This window comes from Lepidochelys olivacea, assembly GCF_965140295.1.
Source record: "Lepidochelys olivacea isolate rLepOli2 genome assembly, chromosome: 10".
Lineage (NCBI taxonomy): Eukaryota > Metazoa > Chordata > Testudines > Cheloniidae > Lepidochelys > Lepidochelys olivacea.
The window spans coordinates 73,713,762-73,726,730 of record NC_140420.1 but is presented as its reverse complement, the minus strand read 5'-3'; the positions used below and the strand labels follow the sequence as shown (position 1 = coordinate 73,726,730).

General features: G+C 44.0%; 1 long non-coding RNA gene across 1 annotated transcript in view; it reads right to left on the bottom strand.

Moving 5' to 3' along the window:
• Positions 1-4,831: 4,831 nt before the first annotated feature.
• Positions 4,832-12,969, bottom strand: part of LOC311527852 — a 254,251-nt gene continuing 246,113 nt past the window's right edge. Inside the window, exon 3 of the long non-coding RNA XR_014713465.1 lies at positions 4,832-5,272. This is a non-coding gene — a long non-coding RNA (uncharacterized lncRNA). The remainder of the gene's footprint in view (positions 5,273-12,969) is intronic.

The window sequence follows — 12,969 nt, the reverse complement described above, 5'->3', positions numbered from 1 at the left end:
ACAGGAGAGCTTAAGACTGAGAAAGAGTGGGTGGTGGGAAAGGGGTAAAGAGATTTTCCCAGGGTCAAAGAGCAGGTCAATGGTAGAGCCAGGAATAAAACCCAGGTTTCCTGACTCCCAGGGTAGTGCCCTGTCCAATAGACCATACTGCTTCCTTAGCTTACAGGCAATGGTAGAAGTTATATTTTTATTTTCTTGTTTTTAAGTGTATTTCATGTTTCTGAAAAGTGCTCACTTGACAGCCCTGGAGACAGAAGTCCTTTATCGAGCCACAGACCGATACAGCTCAGGCAATGGCAAAGCTAACTTCCCCATACTGCCCTACATGTTTACCTCCACATGAGAGAGTAATTCCAGCCCCAGTTGCCCAATCGGTCCCTGGCATCTCAGCTGATATGTAGTTAAGACCATCTATGATAGCTGGTTTCTGGGATGTGGAAACCAATAAGTGACTCCTGGAAAACAGACTGAAACCACCACCTACTCATTTCAGCAGAGATTCTGTGCAGCTGAGAATTGGGACTTATGGCTTTCATCCATATACCCCTTGAGCCAGCCTTTTGTGTCCTCTAATTTGAAGTTTGGTCATTTCCCCTCCTATGCCTACCGTTGACTTGCAAGGAACCCCTTCTTCTAATGGCTAATCCATTTCCATTCACACTTTTAATCTTCAGGACACCAGCTCCCCTGCCCCCTTTTCCCCTCACTCACCATCCCTGAGCACTGTGGTTCATTTGAAGTCTGTCCCTTTAAAGGTAGGAGGAGTTGCACAGGAGACTTACTGCAGCGATAGCTACTCTTCTGAGGATTCCCCATGGGACTGTCGCAGGGATACTAAGTTGTGTGTCATAGGTCTTCTACTGCTAATTGCCAGCAGTGATTCTCTTTTACTTCAAATGGGAGGGGCCTGTGCTTTCAGAGCAGGACAGTCTGCGTGCCATTCCTGCTGCTGGCTGTGGTATTCGTGAAGCCCCCGCAACAACAGTGAACAAGTGGAGAGGGGGAGGCCACAGATCAAGCAAAAGACCCAGAGACCCTTCATCATTGTTCCCTTGTATTTAATCATTGCCAGGAGGAAAACCAAATGAAAACCAGCATCAGACAGCATTATGGTTTAAGTGGCTCGACCATGGATGGGGAGCCTCAACCAAGAAGACTATAGCACCACCCCAATCTGAGGATTTAAACAACTGCTAGGAAGCAAGCCAGGCAGAAGACAGCTTTGCTTGTCGATACAGCAGTGGCATACATGGACCATCACCTTAAGGCTGTGCCAGCTTCCCCTGACCCTATTGTTCTGGGAATGTCGAAATAGAGCCACTAAAAATTCACCTCAAGCTGGAGATTGCCAGAGCCATTACCTCACACTGTGAAATACCGATATAAAAGTTACATTCAAATGACATCTGAGTTTGGCTATTTCTGAATTACGGGGCAAAGGCGCTTGGTGTGTGACGTTCCCAGTGAAGGTGATCCACTAAACAGGTTACGCTGGTGCTCGTAAAGGGTTTTGCTTTAAGTATTTTTTATTTACTCAAACTCCGAAGGAAACTCCATCATCATCTTCTGGATGTCCAAACACAGGCCTTTAACCAGAGAGGACTCTCTTCAATAGAACAGTGCATTTTGCTCTTGAGAACATGGAAGATGGATGCCAATTCCTTCCACAAAAGGCAACAACTGGTCCAGGAATGAGAGAACTAGGACAACCACAAATTCAGAGTCTGTTACCATGCACTGGAATCTAGAATTAGATTTCGTTTCAATTTCAGGCTCCTTGGAGCAGAAGGGTCATCTTCTCTTTGGGCTAGATTGTGACACTGGGCCCAGCCCTGAGCAGCTGCACTTCCCTAGGGCAGCGCCATGAGATGCTGTGCTTCGGAGACACCCATCTCACAATGCCTCGCTTGCTTCTTCCTTGCTCTGCAAGGGGACCAATTTGCTCCCTGTCTATAGCATGAGCAAATTACCACCCAGCTCAATTGGGATAGCCAGAAAGTAGGGATATGTGGAGTCAAGAAGCTCCATTCCCCACTGCTCTCTGCCCACCTACTCTGGGCTGGGATGAGAGTAAATTGGCTTCCTTACTCTGACAATTCCAGATACATGGTCCGGGTACCCATGTGTGGTTATAAGGGGAGTTCTTATTCCCGCATATTACCTAGGCAGGTGCCAGTCACAGCCTAGCCCTTTGTGCCTTGCACAGTTCCAAACTCACTGGGCCAGGCCCTCGGAATCACCGTTGCTCCATTGACTTCTTGAAAACAATGGCAGTTTCCACCAGCTGAGGAACTGACCCATTGTCTGCACCTAATAATAATGATAAGGCAATTCTCCAGGCATCACTTTGGCACCATATCAATAAAAATAATAACGAGCAATAATTAACATGGCCAGGCTTTCTGGAAGAAATGGGTTTTTCAGAGAGATTTCAATGGACAGAAGATGTATATGGCCTTCATTTGCAATCAGCTTCCACTGTTCCACAAAGGACAAATCCTGCTCACCTCACTCAGGTTAGTGTTACCTTTCAGATGGAGGAGTTGCATAAGTCAGGCAGGTAGTGGCCCACTCTCAGTTTTAACATTTGCATAAATTAGAGGATCAAATGTTTAGCAATCTGATTTCCTGGTTGCACTCAAGACCACTGGCCTCGCTATAAGTAGTTGACTCAGGAGCATTGCAATAGATTTCAAGGAAGGTATTCTCCCAATACACACAAGTGCTTAAAACGAACCAGATGTACAGCACAAGGCCACTCTGTGATGAAATGCTTGGAAGGTTCCCTCTCCCGGTCTGTCCCAGAGTATTAGGAGTGACCAGTTCATTTCCGCATGTTATTATGCAAAGAGGTACGACAGGCCGGTGGGTTGGTTGGGGAGACGGTGTCCCCTGCTTAACGTGACTTTTCACACTTTCATGATGAATTACAACTTTAATATAAAGCATGAGAGGAAAGTTCAGCTGGGTCATGCATGTGGCACACAATTCATTCTGATTCCTCTTCAGACACTAATTTGCTCCCTATTGAAGGAGGCTAATAACCACCTCGTGTGCTGAGAGCACAGTCAGCATTCAAAGAAAGTTCACGAACTGGAAGGTCCTAAGCAAGCAGCCTAAATTCACTCACAGCTTCACATGCTACCTTAATTTCCAGCACGCACACACACACATATGCAGGACACATTGAACTCCGTTTATAGAAGGCATTAATGATGCTAATTAAGTAGCTCGTGTTTAACACCTTTCATCCCCTTAGTGTTTCCAAAGGGAAGTCATCTGCTTGCTGTCTTTCCAGCTGGGAATCCTGAGTCAGCTGGGCGATTTAAAACCCCTGGTGTGACTGAGACAGATGCTCTGATTCTCAGTTGTTCCATTCCTGCACTTGGGCAATGATGGATTTAAACCACCTTTGCACTCCATGTACTTGGGGCTCTTCAAGGGCCTCCCCAGCCTGCCGTGGAGGTGAGAACAGACACACTTTACTGTGCATGGCTCCCCATGGGCTCTGGAAAGCAGAGAATGGCCATAATTTAGTGCACTCCAGCCATATCCCCATTCAACCCCCAGGATAAATCTTCCCTAGCATGCCCCAGTTCCTGCTGGTGCAGGGGTGAATTAAGCCAAATATCTGCGTGTAATTGCCCAAAGTGGCTGAATTGCCTTTGGGGAAGGCTAGTGCCTGTTTTTAACCCCATCAACCATTTTTAATCTTGTTAAATTTTTCATGGACTACATCACCTGCTGAGCTACACAGGCCTTCGGGCCAAACAGTGGAGACAGGAATGCAGATTTCTGTTCTGTGCTTAGCTGCTCTTTCTCCCTTGCTCCTCTGTCTTTAAAAACCAATCATGCAGAAACCCTTCATTTGTCAGACAGTTACAATCCTCTGATCAAAATTCACCTGAATGCTGTTTGCAGAGTGACTTGTTGTTACGTGAACTTCCAGGCTGCTGAGTTGAGGAAATTAACTGGAAAGTATAAAAGATTTAGGTGCATTTCTGCAAAGTGAGGGCTGGGAGGATTTCAGGGTTTTCCAAGTGCCTGAAGTGTTTATTAGACACTTTAAGGACACTTCCCCCCCAACTTCAAGCCCCATATTCTATGTCAATAAAGGGAACTTCCTCCACAGACAGGAAATGTGGGGGAAATCTCCCCATAACTGATAGCCAGAACTGCACTCTAGCTCTGATAGCCACTTATTAATATCTCTGATATAGAGTATAATACGAAGCTGGTGTTCAAGCAAGCACCCTGCTATTGTCTTGATCAGCAAATCTGGCGTCAGGAAGTCAGATTGGCAAGGACCTTTGGGTTATTTCACATCCTCTGCAGCAAGGGGGTGACTTGCCTGCTAGGCTCATCAGAACATATCTCACCATATCAATCTCCTGCCCTTGCAGGGGCCTTGGGCATTGGTGGCACCTCACTCTCTCCTGTTCTCTGCCAGTGGTACACAACAGCTTGGTCTTCTTAGGAGTATCTAGGTGAATTGTACTGGCCTGTGACATACAGGAGGTCAGACTAAATGATCTAATGGTCCCATCTGGCTTTAAACTCTATGAAACTGTGATTGACATCTGGAGTTTTCCATAAGTAGTGAAGAGACACCCACCCCCACCCCCACCCCAAAAAAAAAGAAAACCCCAAAGGCATAACTCGGATGCTTATCAGAATTATCCATATCTCTTGGATCTGCAAAAATGGGCTTAAATTCCCAGGTGAGGAAGACTAAGTACAAATACATCACAAAAAGGCACATGAAAGCGGCGGGCAGCAGGAAGAGAAGGTAGTTGGGAACATTATTATTATTTGTATTGTTGTAGCAACCAGGAGCCCTAGTCATGGGCCAGGACCGCATCGTGCTAGGCACTGTACAAACACAGAACGAAAAGATGGTCCCTGCCCCAAAGAGCTTACAATCTAAGTGTGAGACAAGAGTTGGATACAGACAGACAAATGTAGGAGTACAAGGAAAGAGTGAATCAATATTAGCCAGCATGACAGCCAGCGGCGTCAGCACACCAGCTGCCAGCTCACCAACCCAGCCACCCACCATTGTGTTTAAAAGCCTCACACCCGACAAACTGAAAATCACATTATCTTTGCTATTTGATTCAGCTAAATAAGCAGGACAAATGCACTGAAAAATGAAACACGCCAATTGATCTTCATTGCTCGATGCATTTGTGTCTCTCTCTTCAGTAGGTGCCATGAAAAAAACCCAGGTAGTCACAGGGCCCATATTTCACACTTTGGGGTGGTTGCAAAGCTGAAAATAAGAGAAAATGGACAGATGATGAGAACGTAGCAACTTCATTTGTATTTCTCACTCTCGCTCTGTCCTGAGGCTATCTAGGGATGTTTTTAGCCAAAAATATACAAGCAAAAAATAAAATACGTCCCAAGTATCCACTGTCACTCACCATGGAGACAGCCCACGCTGGTTCTGATGACAACGGTGCTAACCTTATCCGCTGGCTGCTGCCCAGAAATGACATAATGCTTAGAAATGTGTGTTTGTTTTAGAGGTAATTCATCCCTCGGGAGGAAAGGGTCAGGAGGGAGACAAGAAAAAGAAACTAAGAAACTGAGTGGAATTTTGGACGCTACAAATCTAATTCTCAGTTGTGCTATGGCCTGCTGACACCAAACAGCATCATTTTAAGGTCTGTATTTGTAGCTAGAGCCTGTAAAGGGGCTACAGTGCAAATCAGAACCCAGCCCTCTATGCCTGTGAGTAATGGAGGGAGCTCAGTGAGCATGGCTGGGTGTCAATTTCACCCATGAGGTGTGAAGCACCAGCTGGATTCATAGATTCATAGATATTAAGGTCAGAAGGGACCATTATGATCATCTACTCTGACTTCCTGCACAACGCAGGCCACAGAATCTCACCCACCCACTCCTGCAATAAACCTCTCACCTGTGTCTGAGCTATTGGAATTCTCAAATCATGGTTTAAAGACTTCAAGGAGCAGAGAATCCTCCAGCAAGTGACCCATGCCCCATGCTACAGAGGAAGGCGAAAAACTCCCAGGGCCTCTTCCAATCTGCCCTGGAGGAAAATTACTTCCCGACCCCAAATATGGCGATCAGCTGAACCCTGAGCATACGGGCAAGATTCACCAGCCAGATACCCAGGAAAGAATTCTCTGTAGTAACTCAGATCCCACCCCATCCAACATCCCATCACAGGCCATTAGTCCTATTTACCATGAATATTTAAAGATCAATTAATTGCCAAAATCATCTTATCCCATCATACCATCTCCTCTATAAACTTATCAAGTTTAATCTTAAAGCCAGATAGGTCTTTTGCCCCCACTGCTTCTCTTGGAAGGCTATTCCAGAATTTCACTCCTCTGTTGGTTAGAAACCTTTGTCTAATTTCAAGTCTAAACGTCCCGATGGCCAGTTTATATCCATTTGTTCTTGTGTCCACATTGGTACTGAGCTTAAATAATTCCTCTCTCTCTCCGATATTTATCCCTCTCATATATTTATAGAGAGCAATCATATCTCCCCTCAACCTTCTTTTAGTTAGGCTAAACAAGCCAAGCTCCTTGAGTCTCCTTTCGTAAGACAGGTTTTCCATTCCTCGGATCATCCTAGTAGCGCTTCTCTGTACCTGTTCCAGTTTGAATTCATCCTTCTTAAGCATGGGAGACCAGAACTGCACACAGTGTTCCTGGTGAGGTTTCACCAGTGCCTTGTATAACGGTACTAACACCTCCTTATCTCTACTGCAAATACCTCACCTGATGCATCCCAAGACCTCATTAGCTTTTTTTGCAGCCATCTCACATTGGCAGCTCATAGTCATCCTGTGGTCAACCAATACTCCAAGGTCCTTCTCCTCCTCCGTTACTTCTAATTGATGCGTCCCCAGTTTATAACTAAAATTCTTGTTATGAATCCCTAAATGCATGACCTTACACTTCTCATGATTAAATTTCATCCTATTACTATTACTCCAGTTTACAAGGTCATCCAGATCCTCCTGTATGATATCCCAGTCTTTCTCTAAATTGGCAATACCTCCCAGCTTTGTATCATCCACAAACTTTATTAGCACACTCCCACTTTTTGTGCCGAGATCAGTAATAAAAAGATTAATAAGATTGGTCCCAAAACTGATCCCTGAGGAACTCCACTGGCAACCTCCCTCCAACCTGACAGCTGGTGATGACTTCTTTATTCTGGTATCTGAACTAGATGCATAATCCATATCAAGCAGGCATATGAGTTCACTGACTGAATTAGTCATCGTTTCTAGAATGACTTCTTCCTTCCTCAAGAGAAGCCGTAGAATTGTTTAAGAGCCATGGAAAAGGGAGAAAGGAAGTTGACCTACTCTTCAAATATTCTTATTAGAGAAATTAATGATAGTTGCAGGGGTTTATATCTGCATCAGGCCTGATCTAAATTAAAGGCATTCAGCTCAGAAGTCCCTAATATACACATGCTGGCCCAACGCAAAGCCAGAGAGTAGATTAGATCAGTATTTTACCAGATTAATTTGCACCATTGAAAACTTCTCAGTGAATGTCTACATTACAGCTTTGCACTAGTGTAACTACATCAGTATAGTTAGTATACACTAGCACAAAGGTCTGAACAGGGCTTTAGGTTTAATTGCCAAACTGAGCTTAAAACTGGAAGAAGGAGGAGAAGTTAATTCAATTATATACACACACACACACAAATACACACATTGGACATGAGTTAGAAGAAAGATGTTGGTTGTGCTGTGGCTTTGTGGAGCACAGGGTATAGTTTATAACTTCAGGGACCATTGAACAGGAAATGTGGTTTGCAATATCTGTCTTGAAATATGTACCTATAGGGACTGAATGCCTGAAGGTAACCCTTTAAATCAACGTTCTAAATATGCATTTCATGTAGATTTAATCAGCCCATCAGTTGCTAAATTAGTACCTTGTGAGAACTCAAAACATTGTTTTGAGGGTTAATGATGTAATAGATTAATCACCATTACATAACAGTTTAATCTCAAATATGTTTGCAATCAATAGATATTTAGTGAGCATATACCAAATGCCTGATTGTATCTAAATTAAAGGCACATTTGAGAACCGTAACTGAAAGCATTAGCTGGTAACCACCCCAGACTGACCTCCCTAGCGCCACTCCTGGGAGGAATGGAGGTCTTGTGGTTCAAGCACAGGATAGGAAGTCAGAAGACATGAATCCTTTGTCTGGCTCTTCCGCTGATGCATGCTGTAGCTTCGGATATGTCGTTTGGTGCCTTGGTTTCCCCAGGTGTAAAAAGAAAGGATAATACCATCTAACTCACTGGAGAGGGGTGAGGCTAATTTCCTTTTGATTTGTACAGTACTGTGAGATCCTTAGCTGGAAGGTACTAAGGAAGTGCAGTCTATTGTCCAAACAGAGGGAGGCAAAGGATAGGAAGTCAGAACTCCTGGGTTCTATTGCTGGAGGCCATAGGGATTAGGAGACCGACCTCCTTTGTCAAGTGATTTGAGATCTGCTGATGAAAAGTGCTACAGAAGAGCTGGGTACAATTATTATTTATGAGCAATAACACTATTCTTGAATCTGACAACAATTCAGCACATCACCTCATTTCTCCTTTATAAGTATTACAGTAGCACCTAGAGCCCGCATCTGTGCTCAGGGCCCCTCTGTGCAGGGCCCTAATCAAAAATATAGTGAGAGAAAGTCACTGTCTTAAAGAGCTCACCATCAGACAAGACAAAGGATGGGAAGGGAAAGAGAGGTGGTAAGTGACGTGCCCAGGGTCACACAGCAAGTCAGTTACATTGCTGGGAATAGCATCCAGGTCTCCTGTATTGTCCTCCCCACCAGAATGCCTCACTCCTTGGTACCTGTCCATCCAACTGTAAAATACATCATGGGTGATGGAAACAGCAGTTCACAGTAAAGAAATGAAACAATAACCACAATGATATGCTGATTGTAATCAAGGAGCGGGGATGGGACATTCCCATACTTTTCACTGTACATATCATTTGAGAAAGCTGAGTCAAAGCATGGAAACAAATGAGCCATCTGCTTCAATTAAAATCCAAGAAAGATTAATATCCACAAGCTTATTCCTGGACTCCATGAAGAGGAATAAGGTAGATAAGCATTTTGGCTTATTGCATTAATCTCCCATTGCCTTTCAGAACAGCCAGTCCAAATAGACCGATACATCATGGAAGGATTGTTCCTTTTCTTCAAGGGCTGTTGAGTAAGATGTTCACAAGCGGACTTAAATGTGGAAAAACTATCCTTGCAAGAACAGAGGCCAATCCCAGCATCCAGCTTGCTCTGCATACACATACTGGAAAGGTTACAGAAGGCCAGCATGATGTGTGAAATCTCTCCAGAACACTATATCTCTGTGTTGCAATTCGATGAGATAAAAATTTGATAACACACTGGCTAGCCATGATTGCCCAGAGAAAACATCTCCTTCATAATAATCTTATTACTGGTGGGAAGAGGCAAGGAAGGGTATTTCTGGTGTCTATTCTTTGTGCAGAGCAATTTATTTTTATGGCTAGTAAAAGGAAATAAATTTCTCTGAAATGGCTCCTTGGTGAATTGGGGTCTGTGTAGCTCAGTCTACATTTATAGATAAGCAAAAGGTCAATTGAATGTTATGTCTTTTATTGCACGGCATGCTAAGTTGTCACGTAACAGGGGGAAATGATACAACTGTTCTACCCTTCCCCTCTAGGAGCTTGGTTTGAGGGGAGGCTTCTATTTGTGAGGAATTGCAGATCAATCACTTGTCACCAGGTATTTGTCTTGATTGTGAGTTTTGGTAGAGTGCAGGAGATTAGATACAGTAGGTACTGCCAATGCGGGGCTGTGGTGGGATCCCCTGGGAGCTTGCTTGGTTTTGGCCACACAATGAACATAAATCTATCTGGGCAACATTATCTCAGTAGTTACCGATCAATGACTTACAAAGAGTTAATAACACCAGCCTGCTAGAGATAGGGTGTAAACCTTAAAAATGTCTCCCCTGTAATTTACAAGGGATTTAGGGCCTGCTGCAATAGGAAACCAATAGGAAAATTCTTTTGTCTTCATTGGGTGCAAGACTGGACCCTTGTAGTGCAGACTAATTCTACCACCACTAGTGTTAAGAACTAGTGTACTTTGTTTTTATATTGCAGTCTTTTCTCCTACACTTTGATTATCTTGCCTGTTAGGATTGTCTTCAGGACAGAGGCCGTGTCATGCTGCAGGTATATACAGCACCTAGCACAATGGGGCCATGATCTTGGCCAGCCTCCAATACAAATATTAATAATCAGACTGCTAATACATTGACTGTGTCTGACAAGTTACGCATTTTGCTTGATCAGTGTCAATTTATAAAACCATCTCACATATGAAATGGCTCCTAAAAGAAACACACTCTTGGCCATTAAATACTTAATAATGGGCCAAAACCTTTGGTAATCAAGCAAAACTCCCTTTCAATCCAATGTGAATTCTCCATCTCCTTTCCACTCCCTCTCCCCAAAATCTCTCCTTACTATCCCCTTTATATTCTTTTCAAAATCTCTCATACTCCTTGTGTACCAGTTTACCCCTTTCCCCATCTATAACCGTAGTGTATAACAATAGGATAGTATTCAATAGCTATGAGCCTCTATTATTTCTCACCATGTTCTATGTTTTAGAATCTGCAGGAAACAAGTCAGATGAGCTGGAAACAAAAAATTACCACGACCAGTAACCTTACCCTGATTGCCATTTGGAATGAACAGTTCAAGTTGACCCAAGTTCTGCAGAACTTCCATTGCAGACTAACTTCTTCTGTAGATCAACATTTACCTATTAGGTATAATCAAGCCAGTAATGGAATGCAGCCCTTCCTACATTCCCATCCCATTCAGTGTTGGATATCTGAATTGTGCACCATTTATTCTTCTGAATTGTGATGTTAAAAAATAATCTTTCCTTAATCTAGTGAAGCAGCTGCAAGCCTCGGACATAACTCATTTAACCATCACCCCAATGAGCAGTGCTTAATTGAAACGCATGTACTGAGCGGCAGCCCAGTGTGCTCTTCATTTATCTGTACGTTAAAACTTAGCATGGCCCTTTGATATATTATAGATGATTAAATCTATACATGGTGCAAATGAGGGCTAGCCATCCAGAGAATGTTACAATTATCTCCTCACCAGTGCATACCTTTAATTAAACCACAGCCACCTTGAGGGATTACCAGTCAGAGGGTAACCCATAAGTGGGTCTAGCTCGAAATGATTATTTCTGCATCCTCAGTGCACTTGACTGTGAAAACTAAGATGCCCAGTAAGAGCTTGCTGATTGTATTACCTGCCCGTGCAGCGGACTGGCTTTTTAATGTGCTAAAAAAAAATAGAATTGAGATGAGCCTGAAATTCTTAGCAGCAGAAGAGCAGATAGGGAGCCCCATCAACTTTGCTAAATTAGCTGTATTCAGGACAAAGGGCTGTTCAGAAGTCCAAGCTTTGCTGGTGTTTTTAAGGTGCAATAAAGCAGCAGGAATTTAACCAGTTTGGCACCTGAAAACTGTATTCATGGTGTAGTCAGCTCTACTCCACAGCACTCCATGGAGTTGTAAACAACCTTATCCCACTAAAAAATGGCTCTAAGGGGTCTGTCTGCCTGCATCATTGCTCCTGGGTTGTCAGGTAGCAGCCATGGCCAGAGTATCTTTCTGTACCTATGGACAGCCTGGCGGCTGCACTTGCTACTCTCTAAGACAGGCCTCAGAGCAGTCTCCATGTCTTGGTCGTATCCAAGCTAGATTACCACAATGCATGTTACTTAGGCTCCTCTCATAGCCCACTGGGGGAAGCTTCTGCTAATGGCTGAGTGCAATAACTACTTTCCAGTAGGTATGAGGAGGATACACACGACCCTGGTGCTCAGGTCTCTGCACTGGCTTCCTCTTCACTTCCAGGTGCCTTTAATGCTCCAGGTGGCCTAGGGCACCATTATGTAAGAGGTGTCTCGCACCCTATACACCTTCACAGCAAGCAAGAACCTGAGAGGCTCTTGCTGTGGCATACGTGGCCCTTATCTTTCAAGATGCCAGTGCAGGGTCCACACACACACATGCACAAAGCAGATTGAAGGATACAGGTCTACATCTCAGGACTCCTTTCAGCTGAGGGCTTTCTGCTGAGGGACGCTTGACCTGGAATTCATTCCTCTTGGCTCCTTGTCAGAGCTGTCATGGCTGTGTTGCTTTGCCGGGGAGTTAGCTTCAGAAACATGCGCACCCATGGAGCCTGCAGGAGCCAATGCACTCATCCCCTGGGGGAACGGGGAATATGTCACTCAGGTGCACCCTCTGCCCAGTACTTAAAGGGGCATTGACAGGCTTCTGCGGAAGCTGAAGGATGAGTGGTCAGAGCAAATAAGAGCTTTGTGTGGAGACCTGCATAACCTCAAGAAACAACTGTATGCCAGACCTCAGCTTCCATCTTGGCATTTGGCAAACAGAGCAGCTCCTTGAAGTTCAACCTCTATGTATGAGCTCTCGTTGCCCACCTCCAGGTCCAGCACATTGGCTTTTCCCCATGACCCAGCAGTGGCAGGTTCAATTAATTTTTTTTTTTACGACAGGTTTAATTTCATGGAAATTATTCTGCGGCGATAGGAAATGTAATGCAATAAGAAATGTAATGCAAATGTTATGGAAATAGCATTCATCAGCTATATTAACTCACTGTGCATAAAAATCCATAAATGCTACCATTATCATTTCAGTACACTAAAATAACTCCCAGAATCAAAGAAATTAGAGAGGAGAAAGACCTATTGGATCATCCAGTACAACCCCCTGCCACTACAGGATAAATCCCTATGATATGTTCTTCAGAGCTCTGCCCAGTCCACTTTTAAATGACTCATGAATGGGTCCCTGCCTTCTCTTTTAAGCAAGCATACATTTCTCTTCAG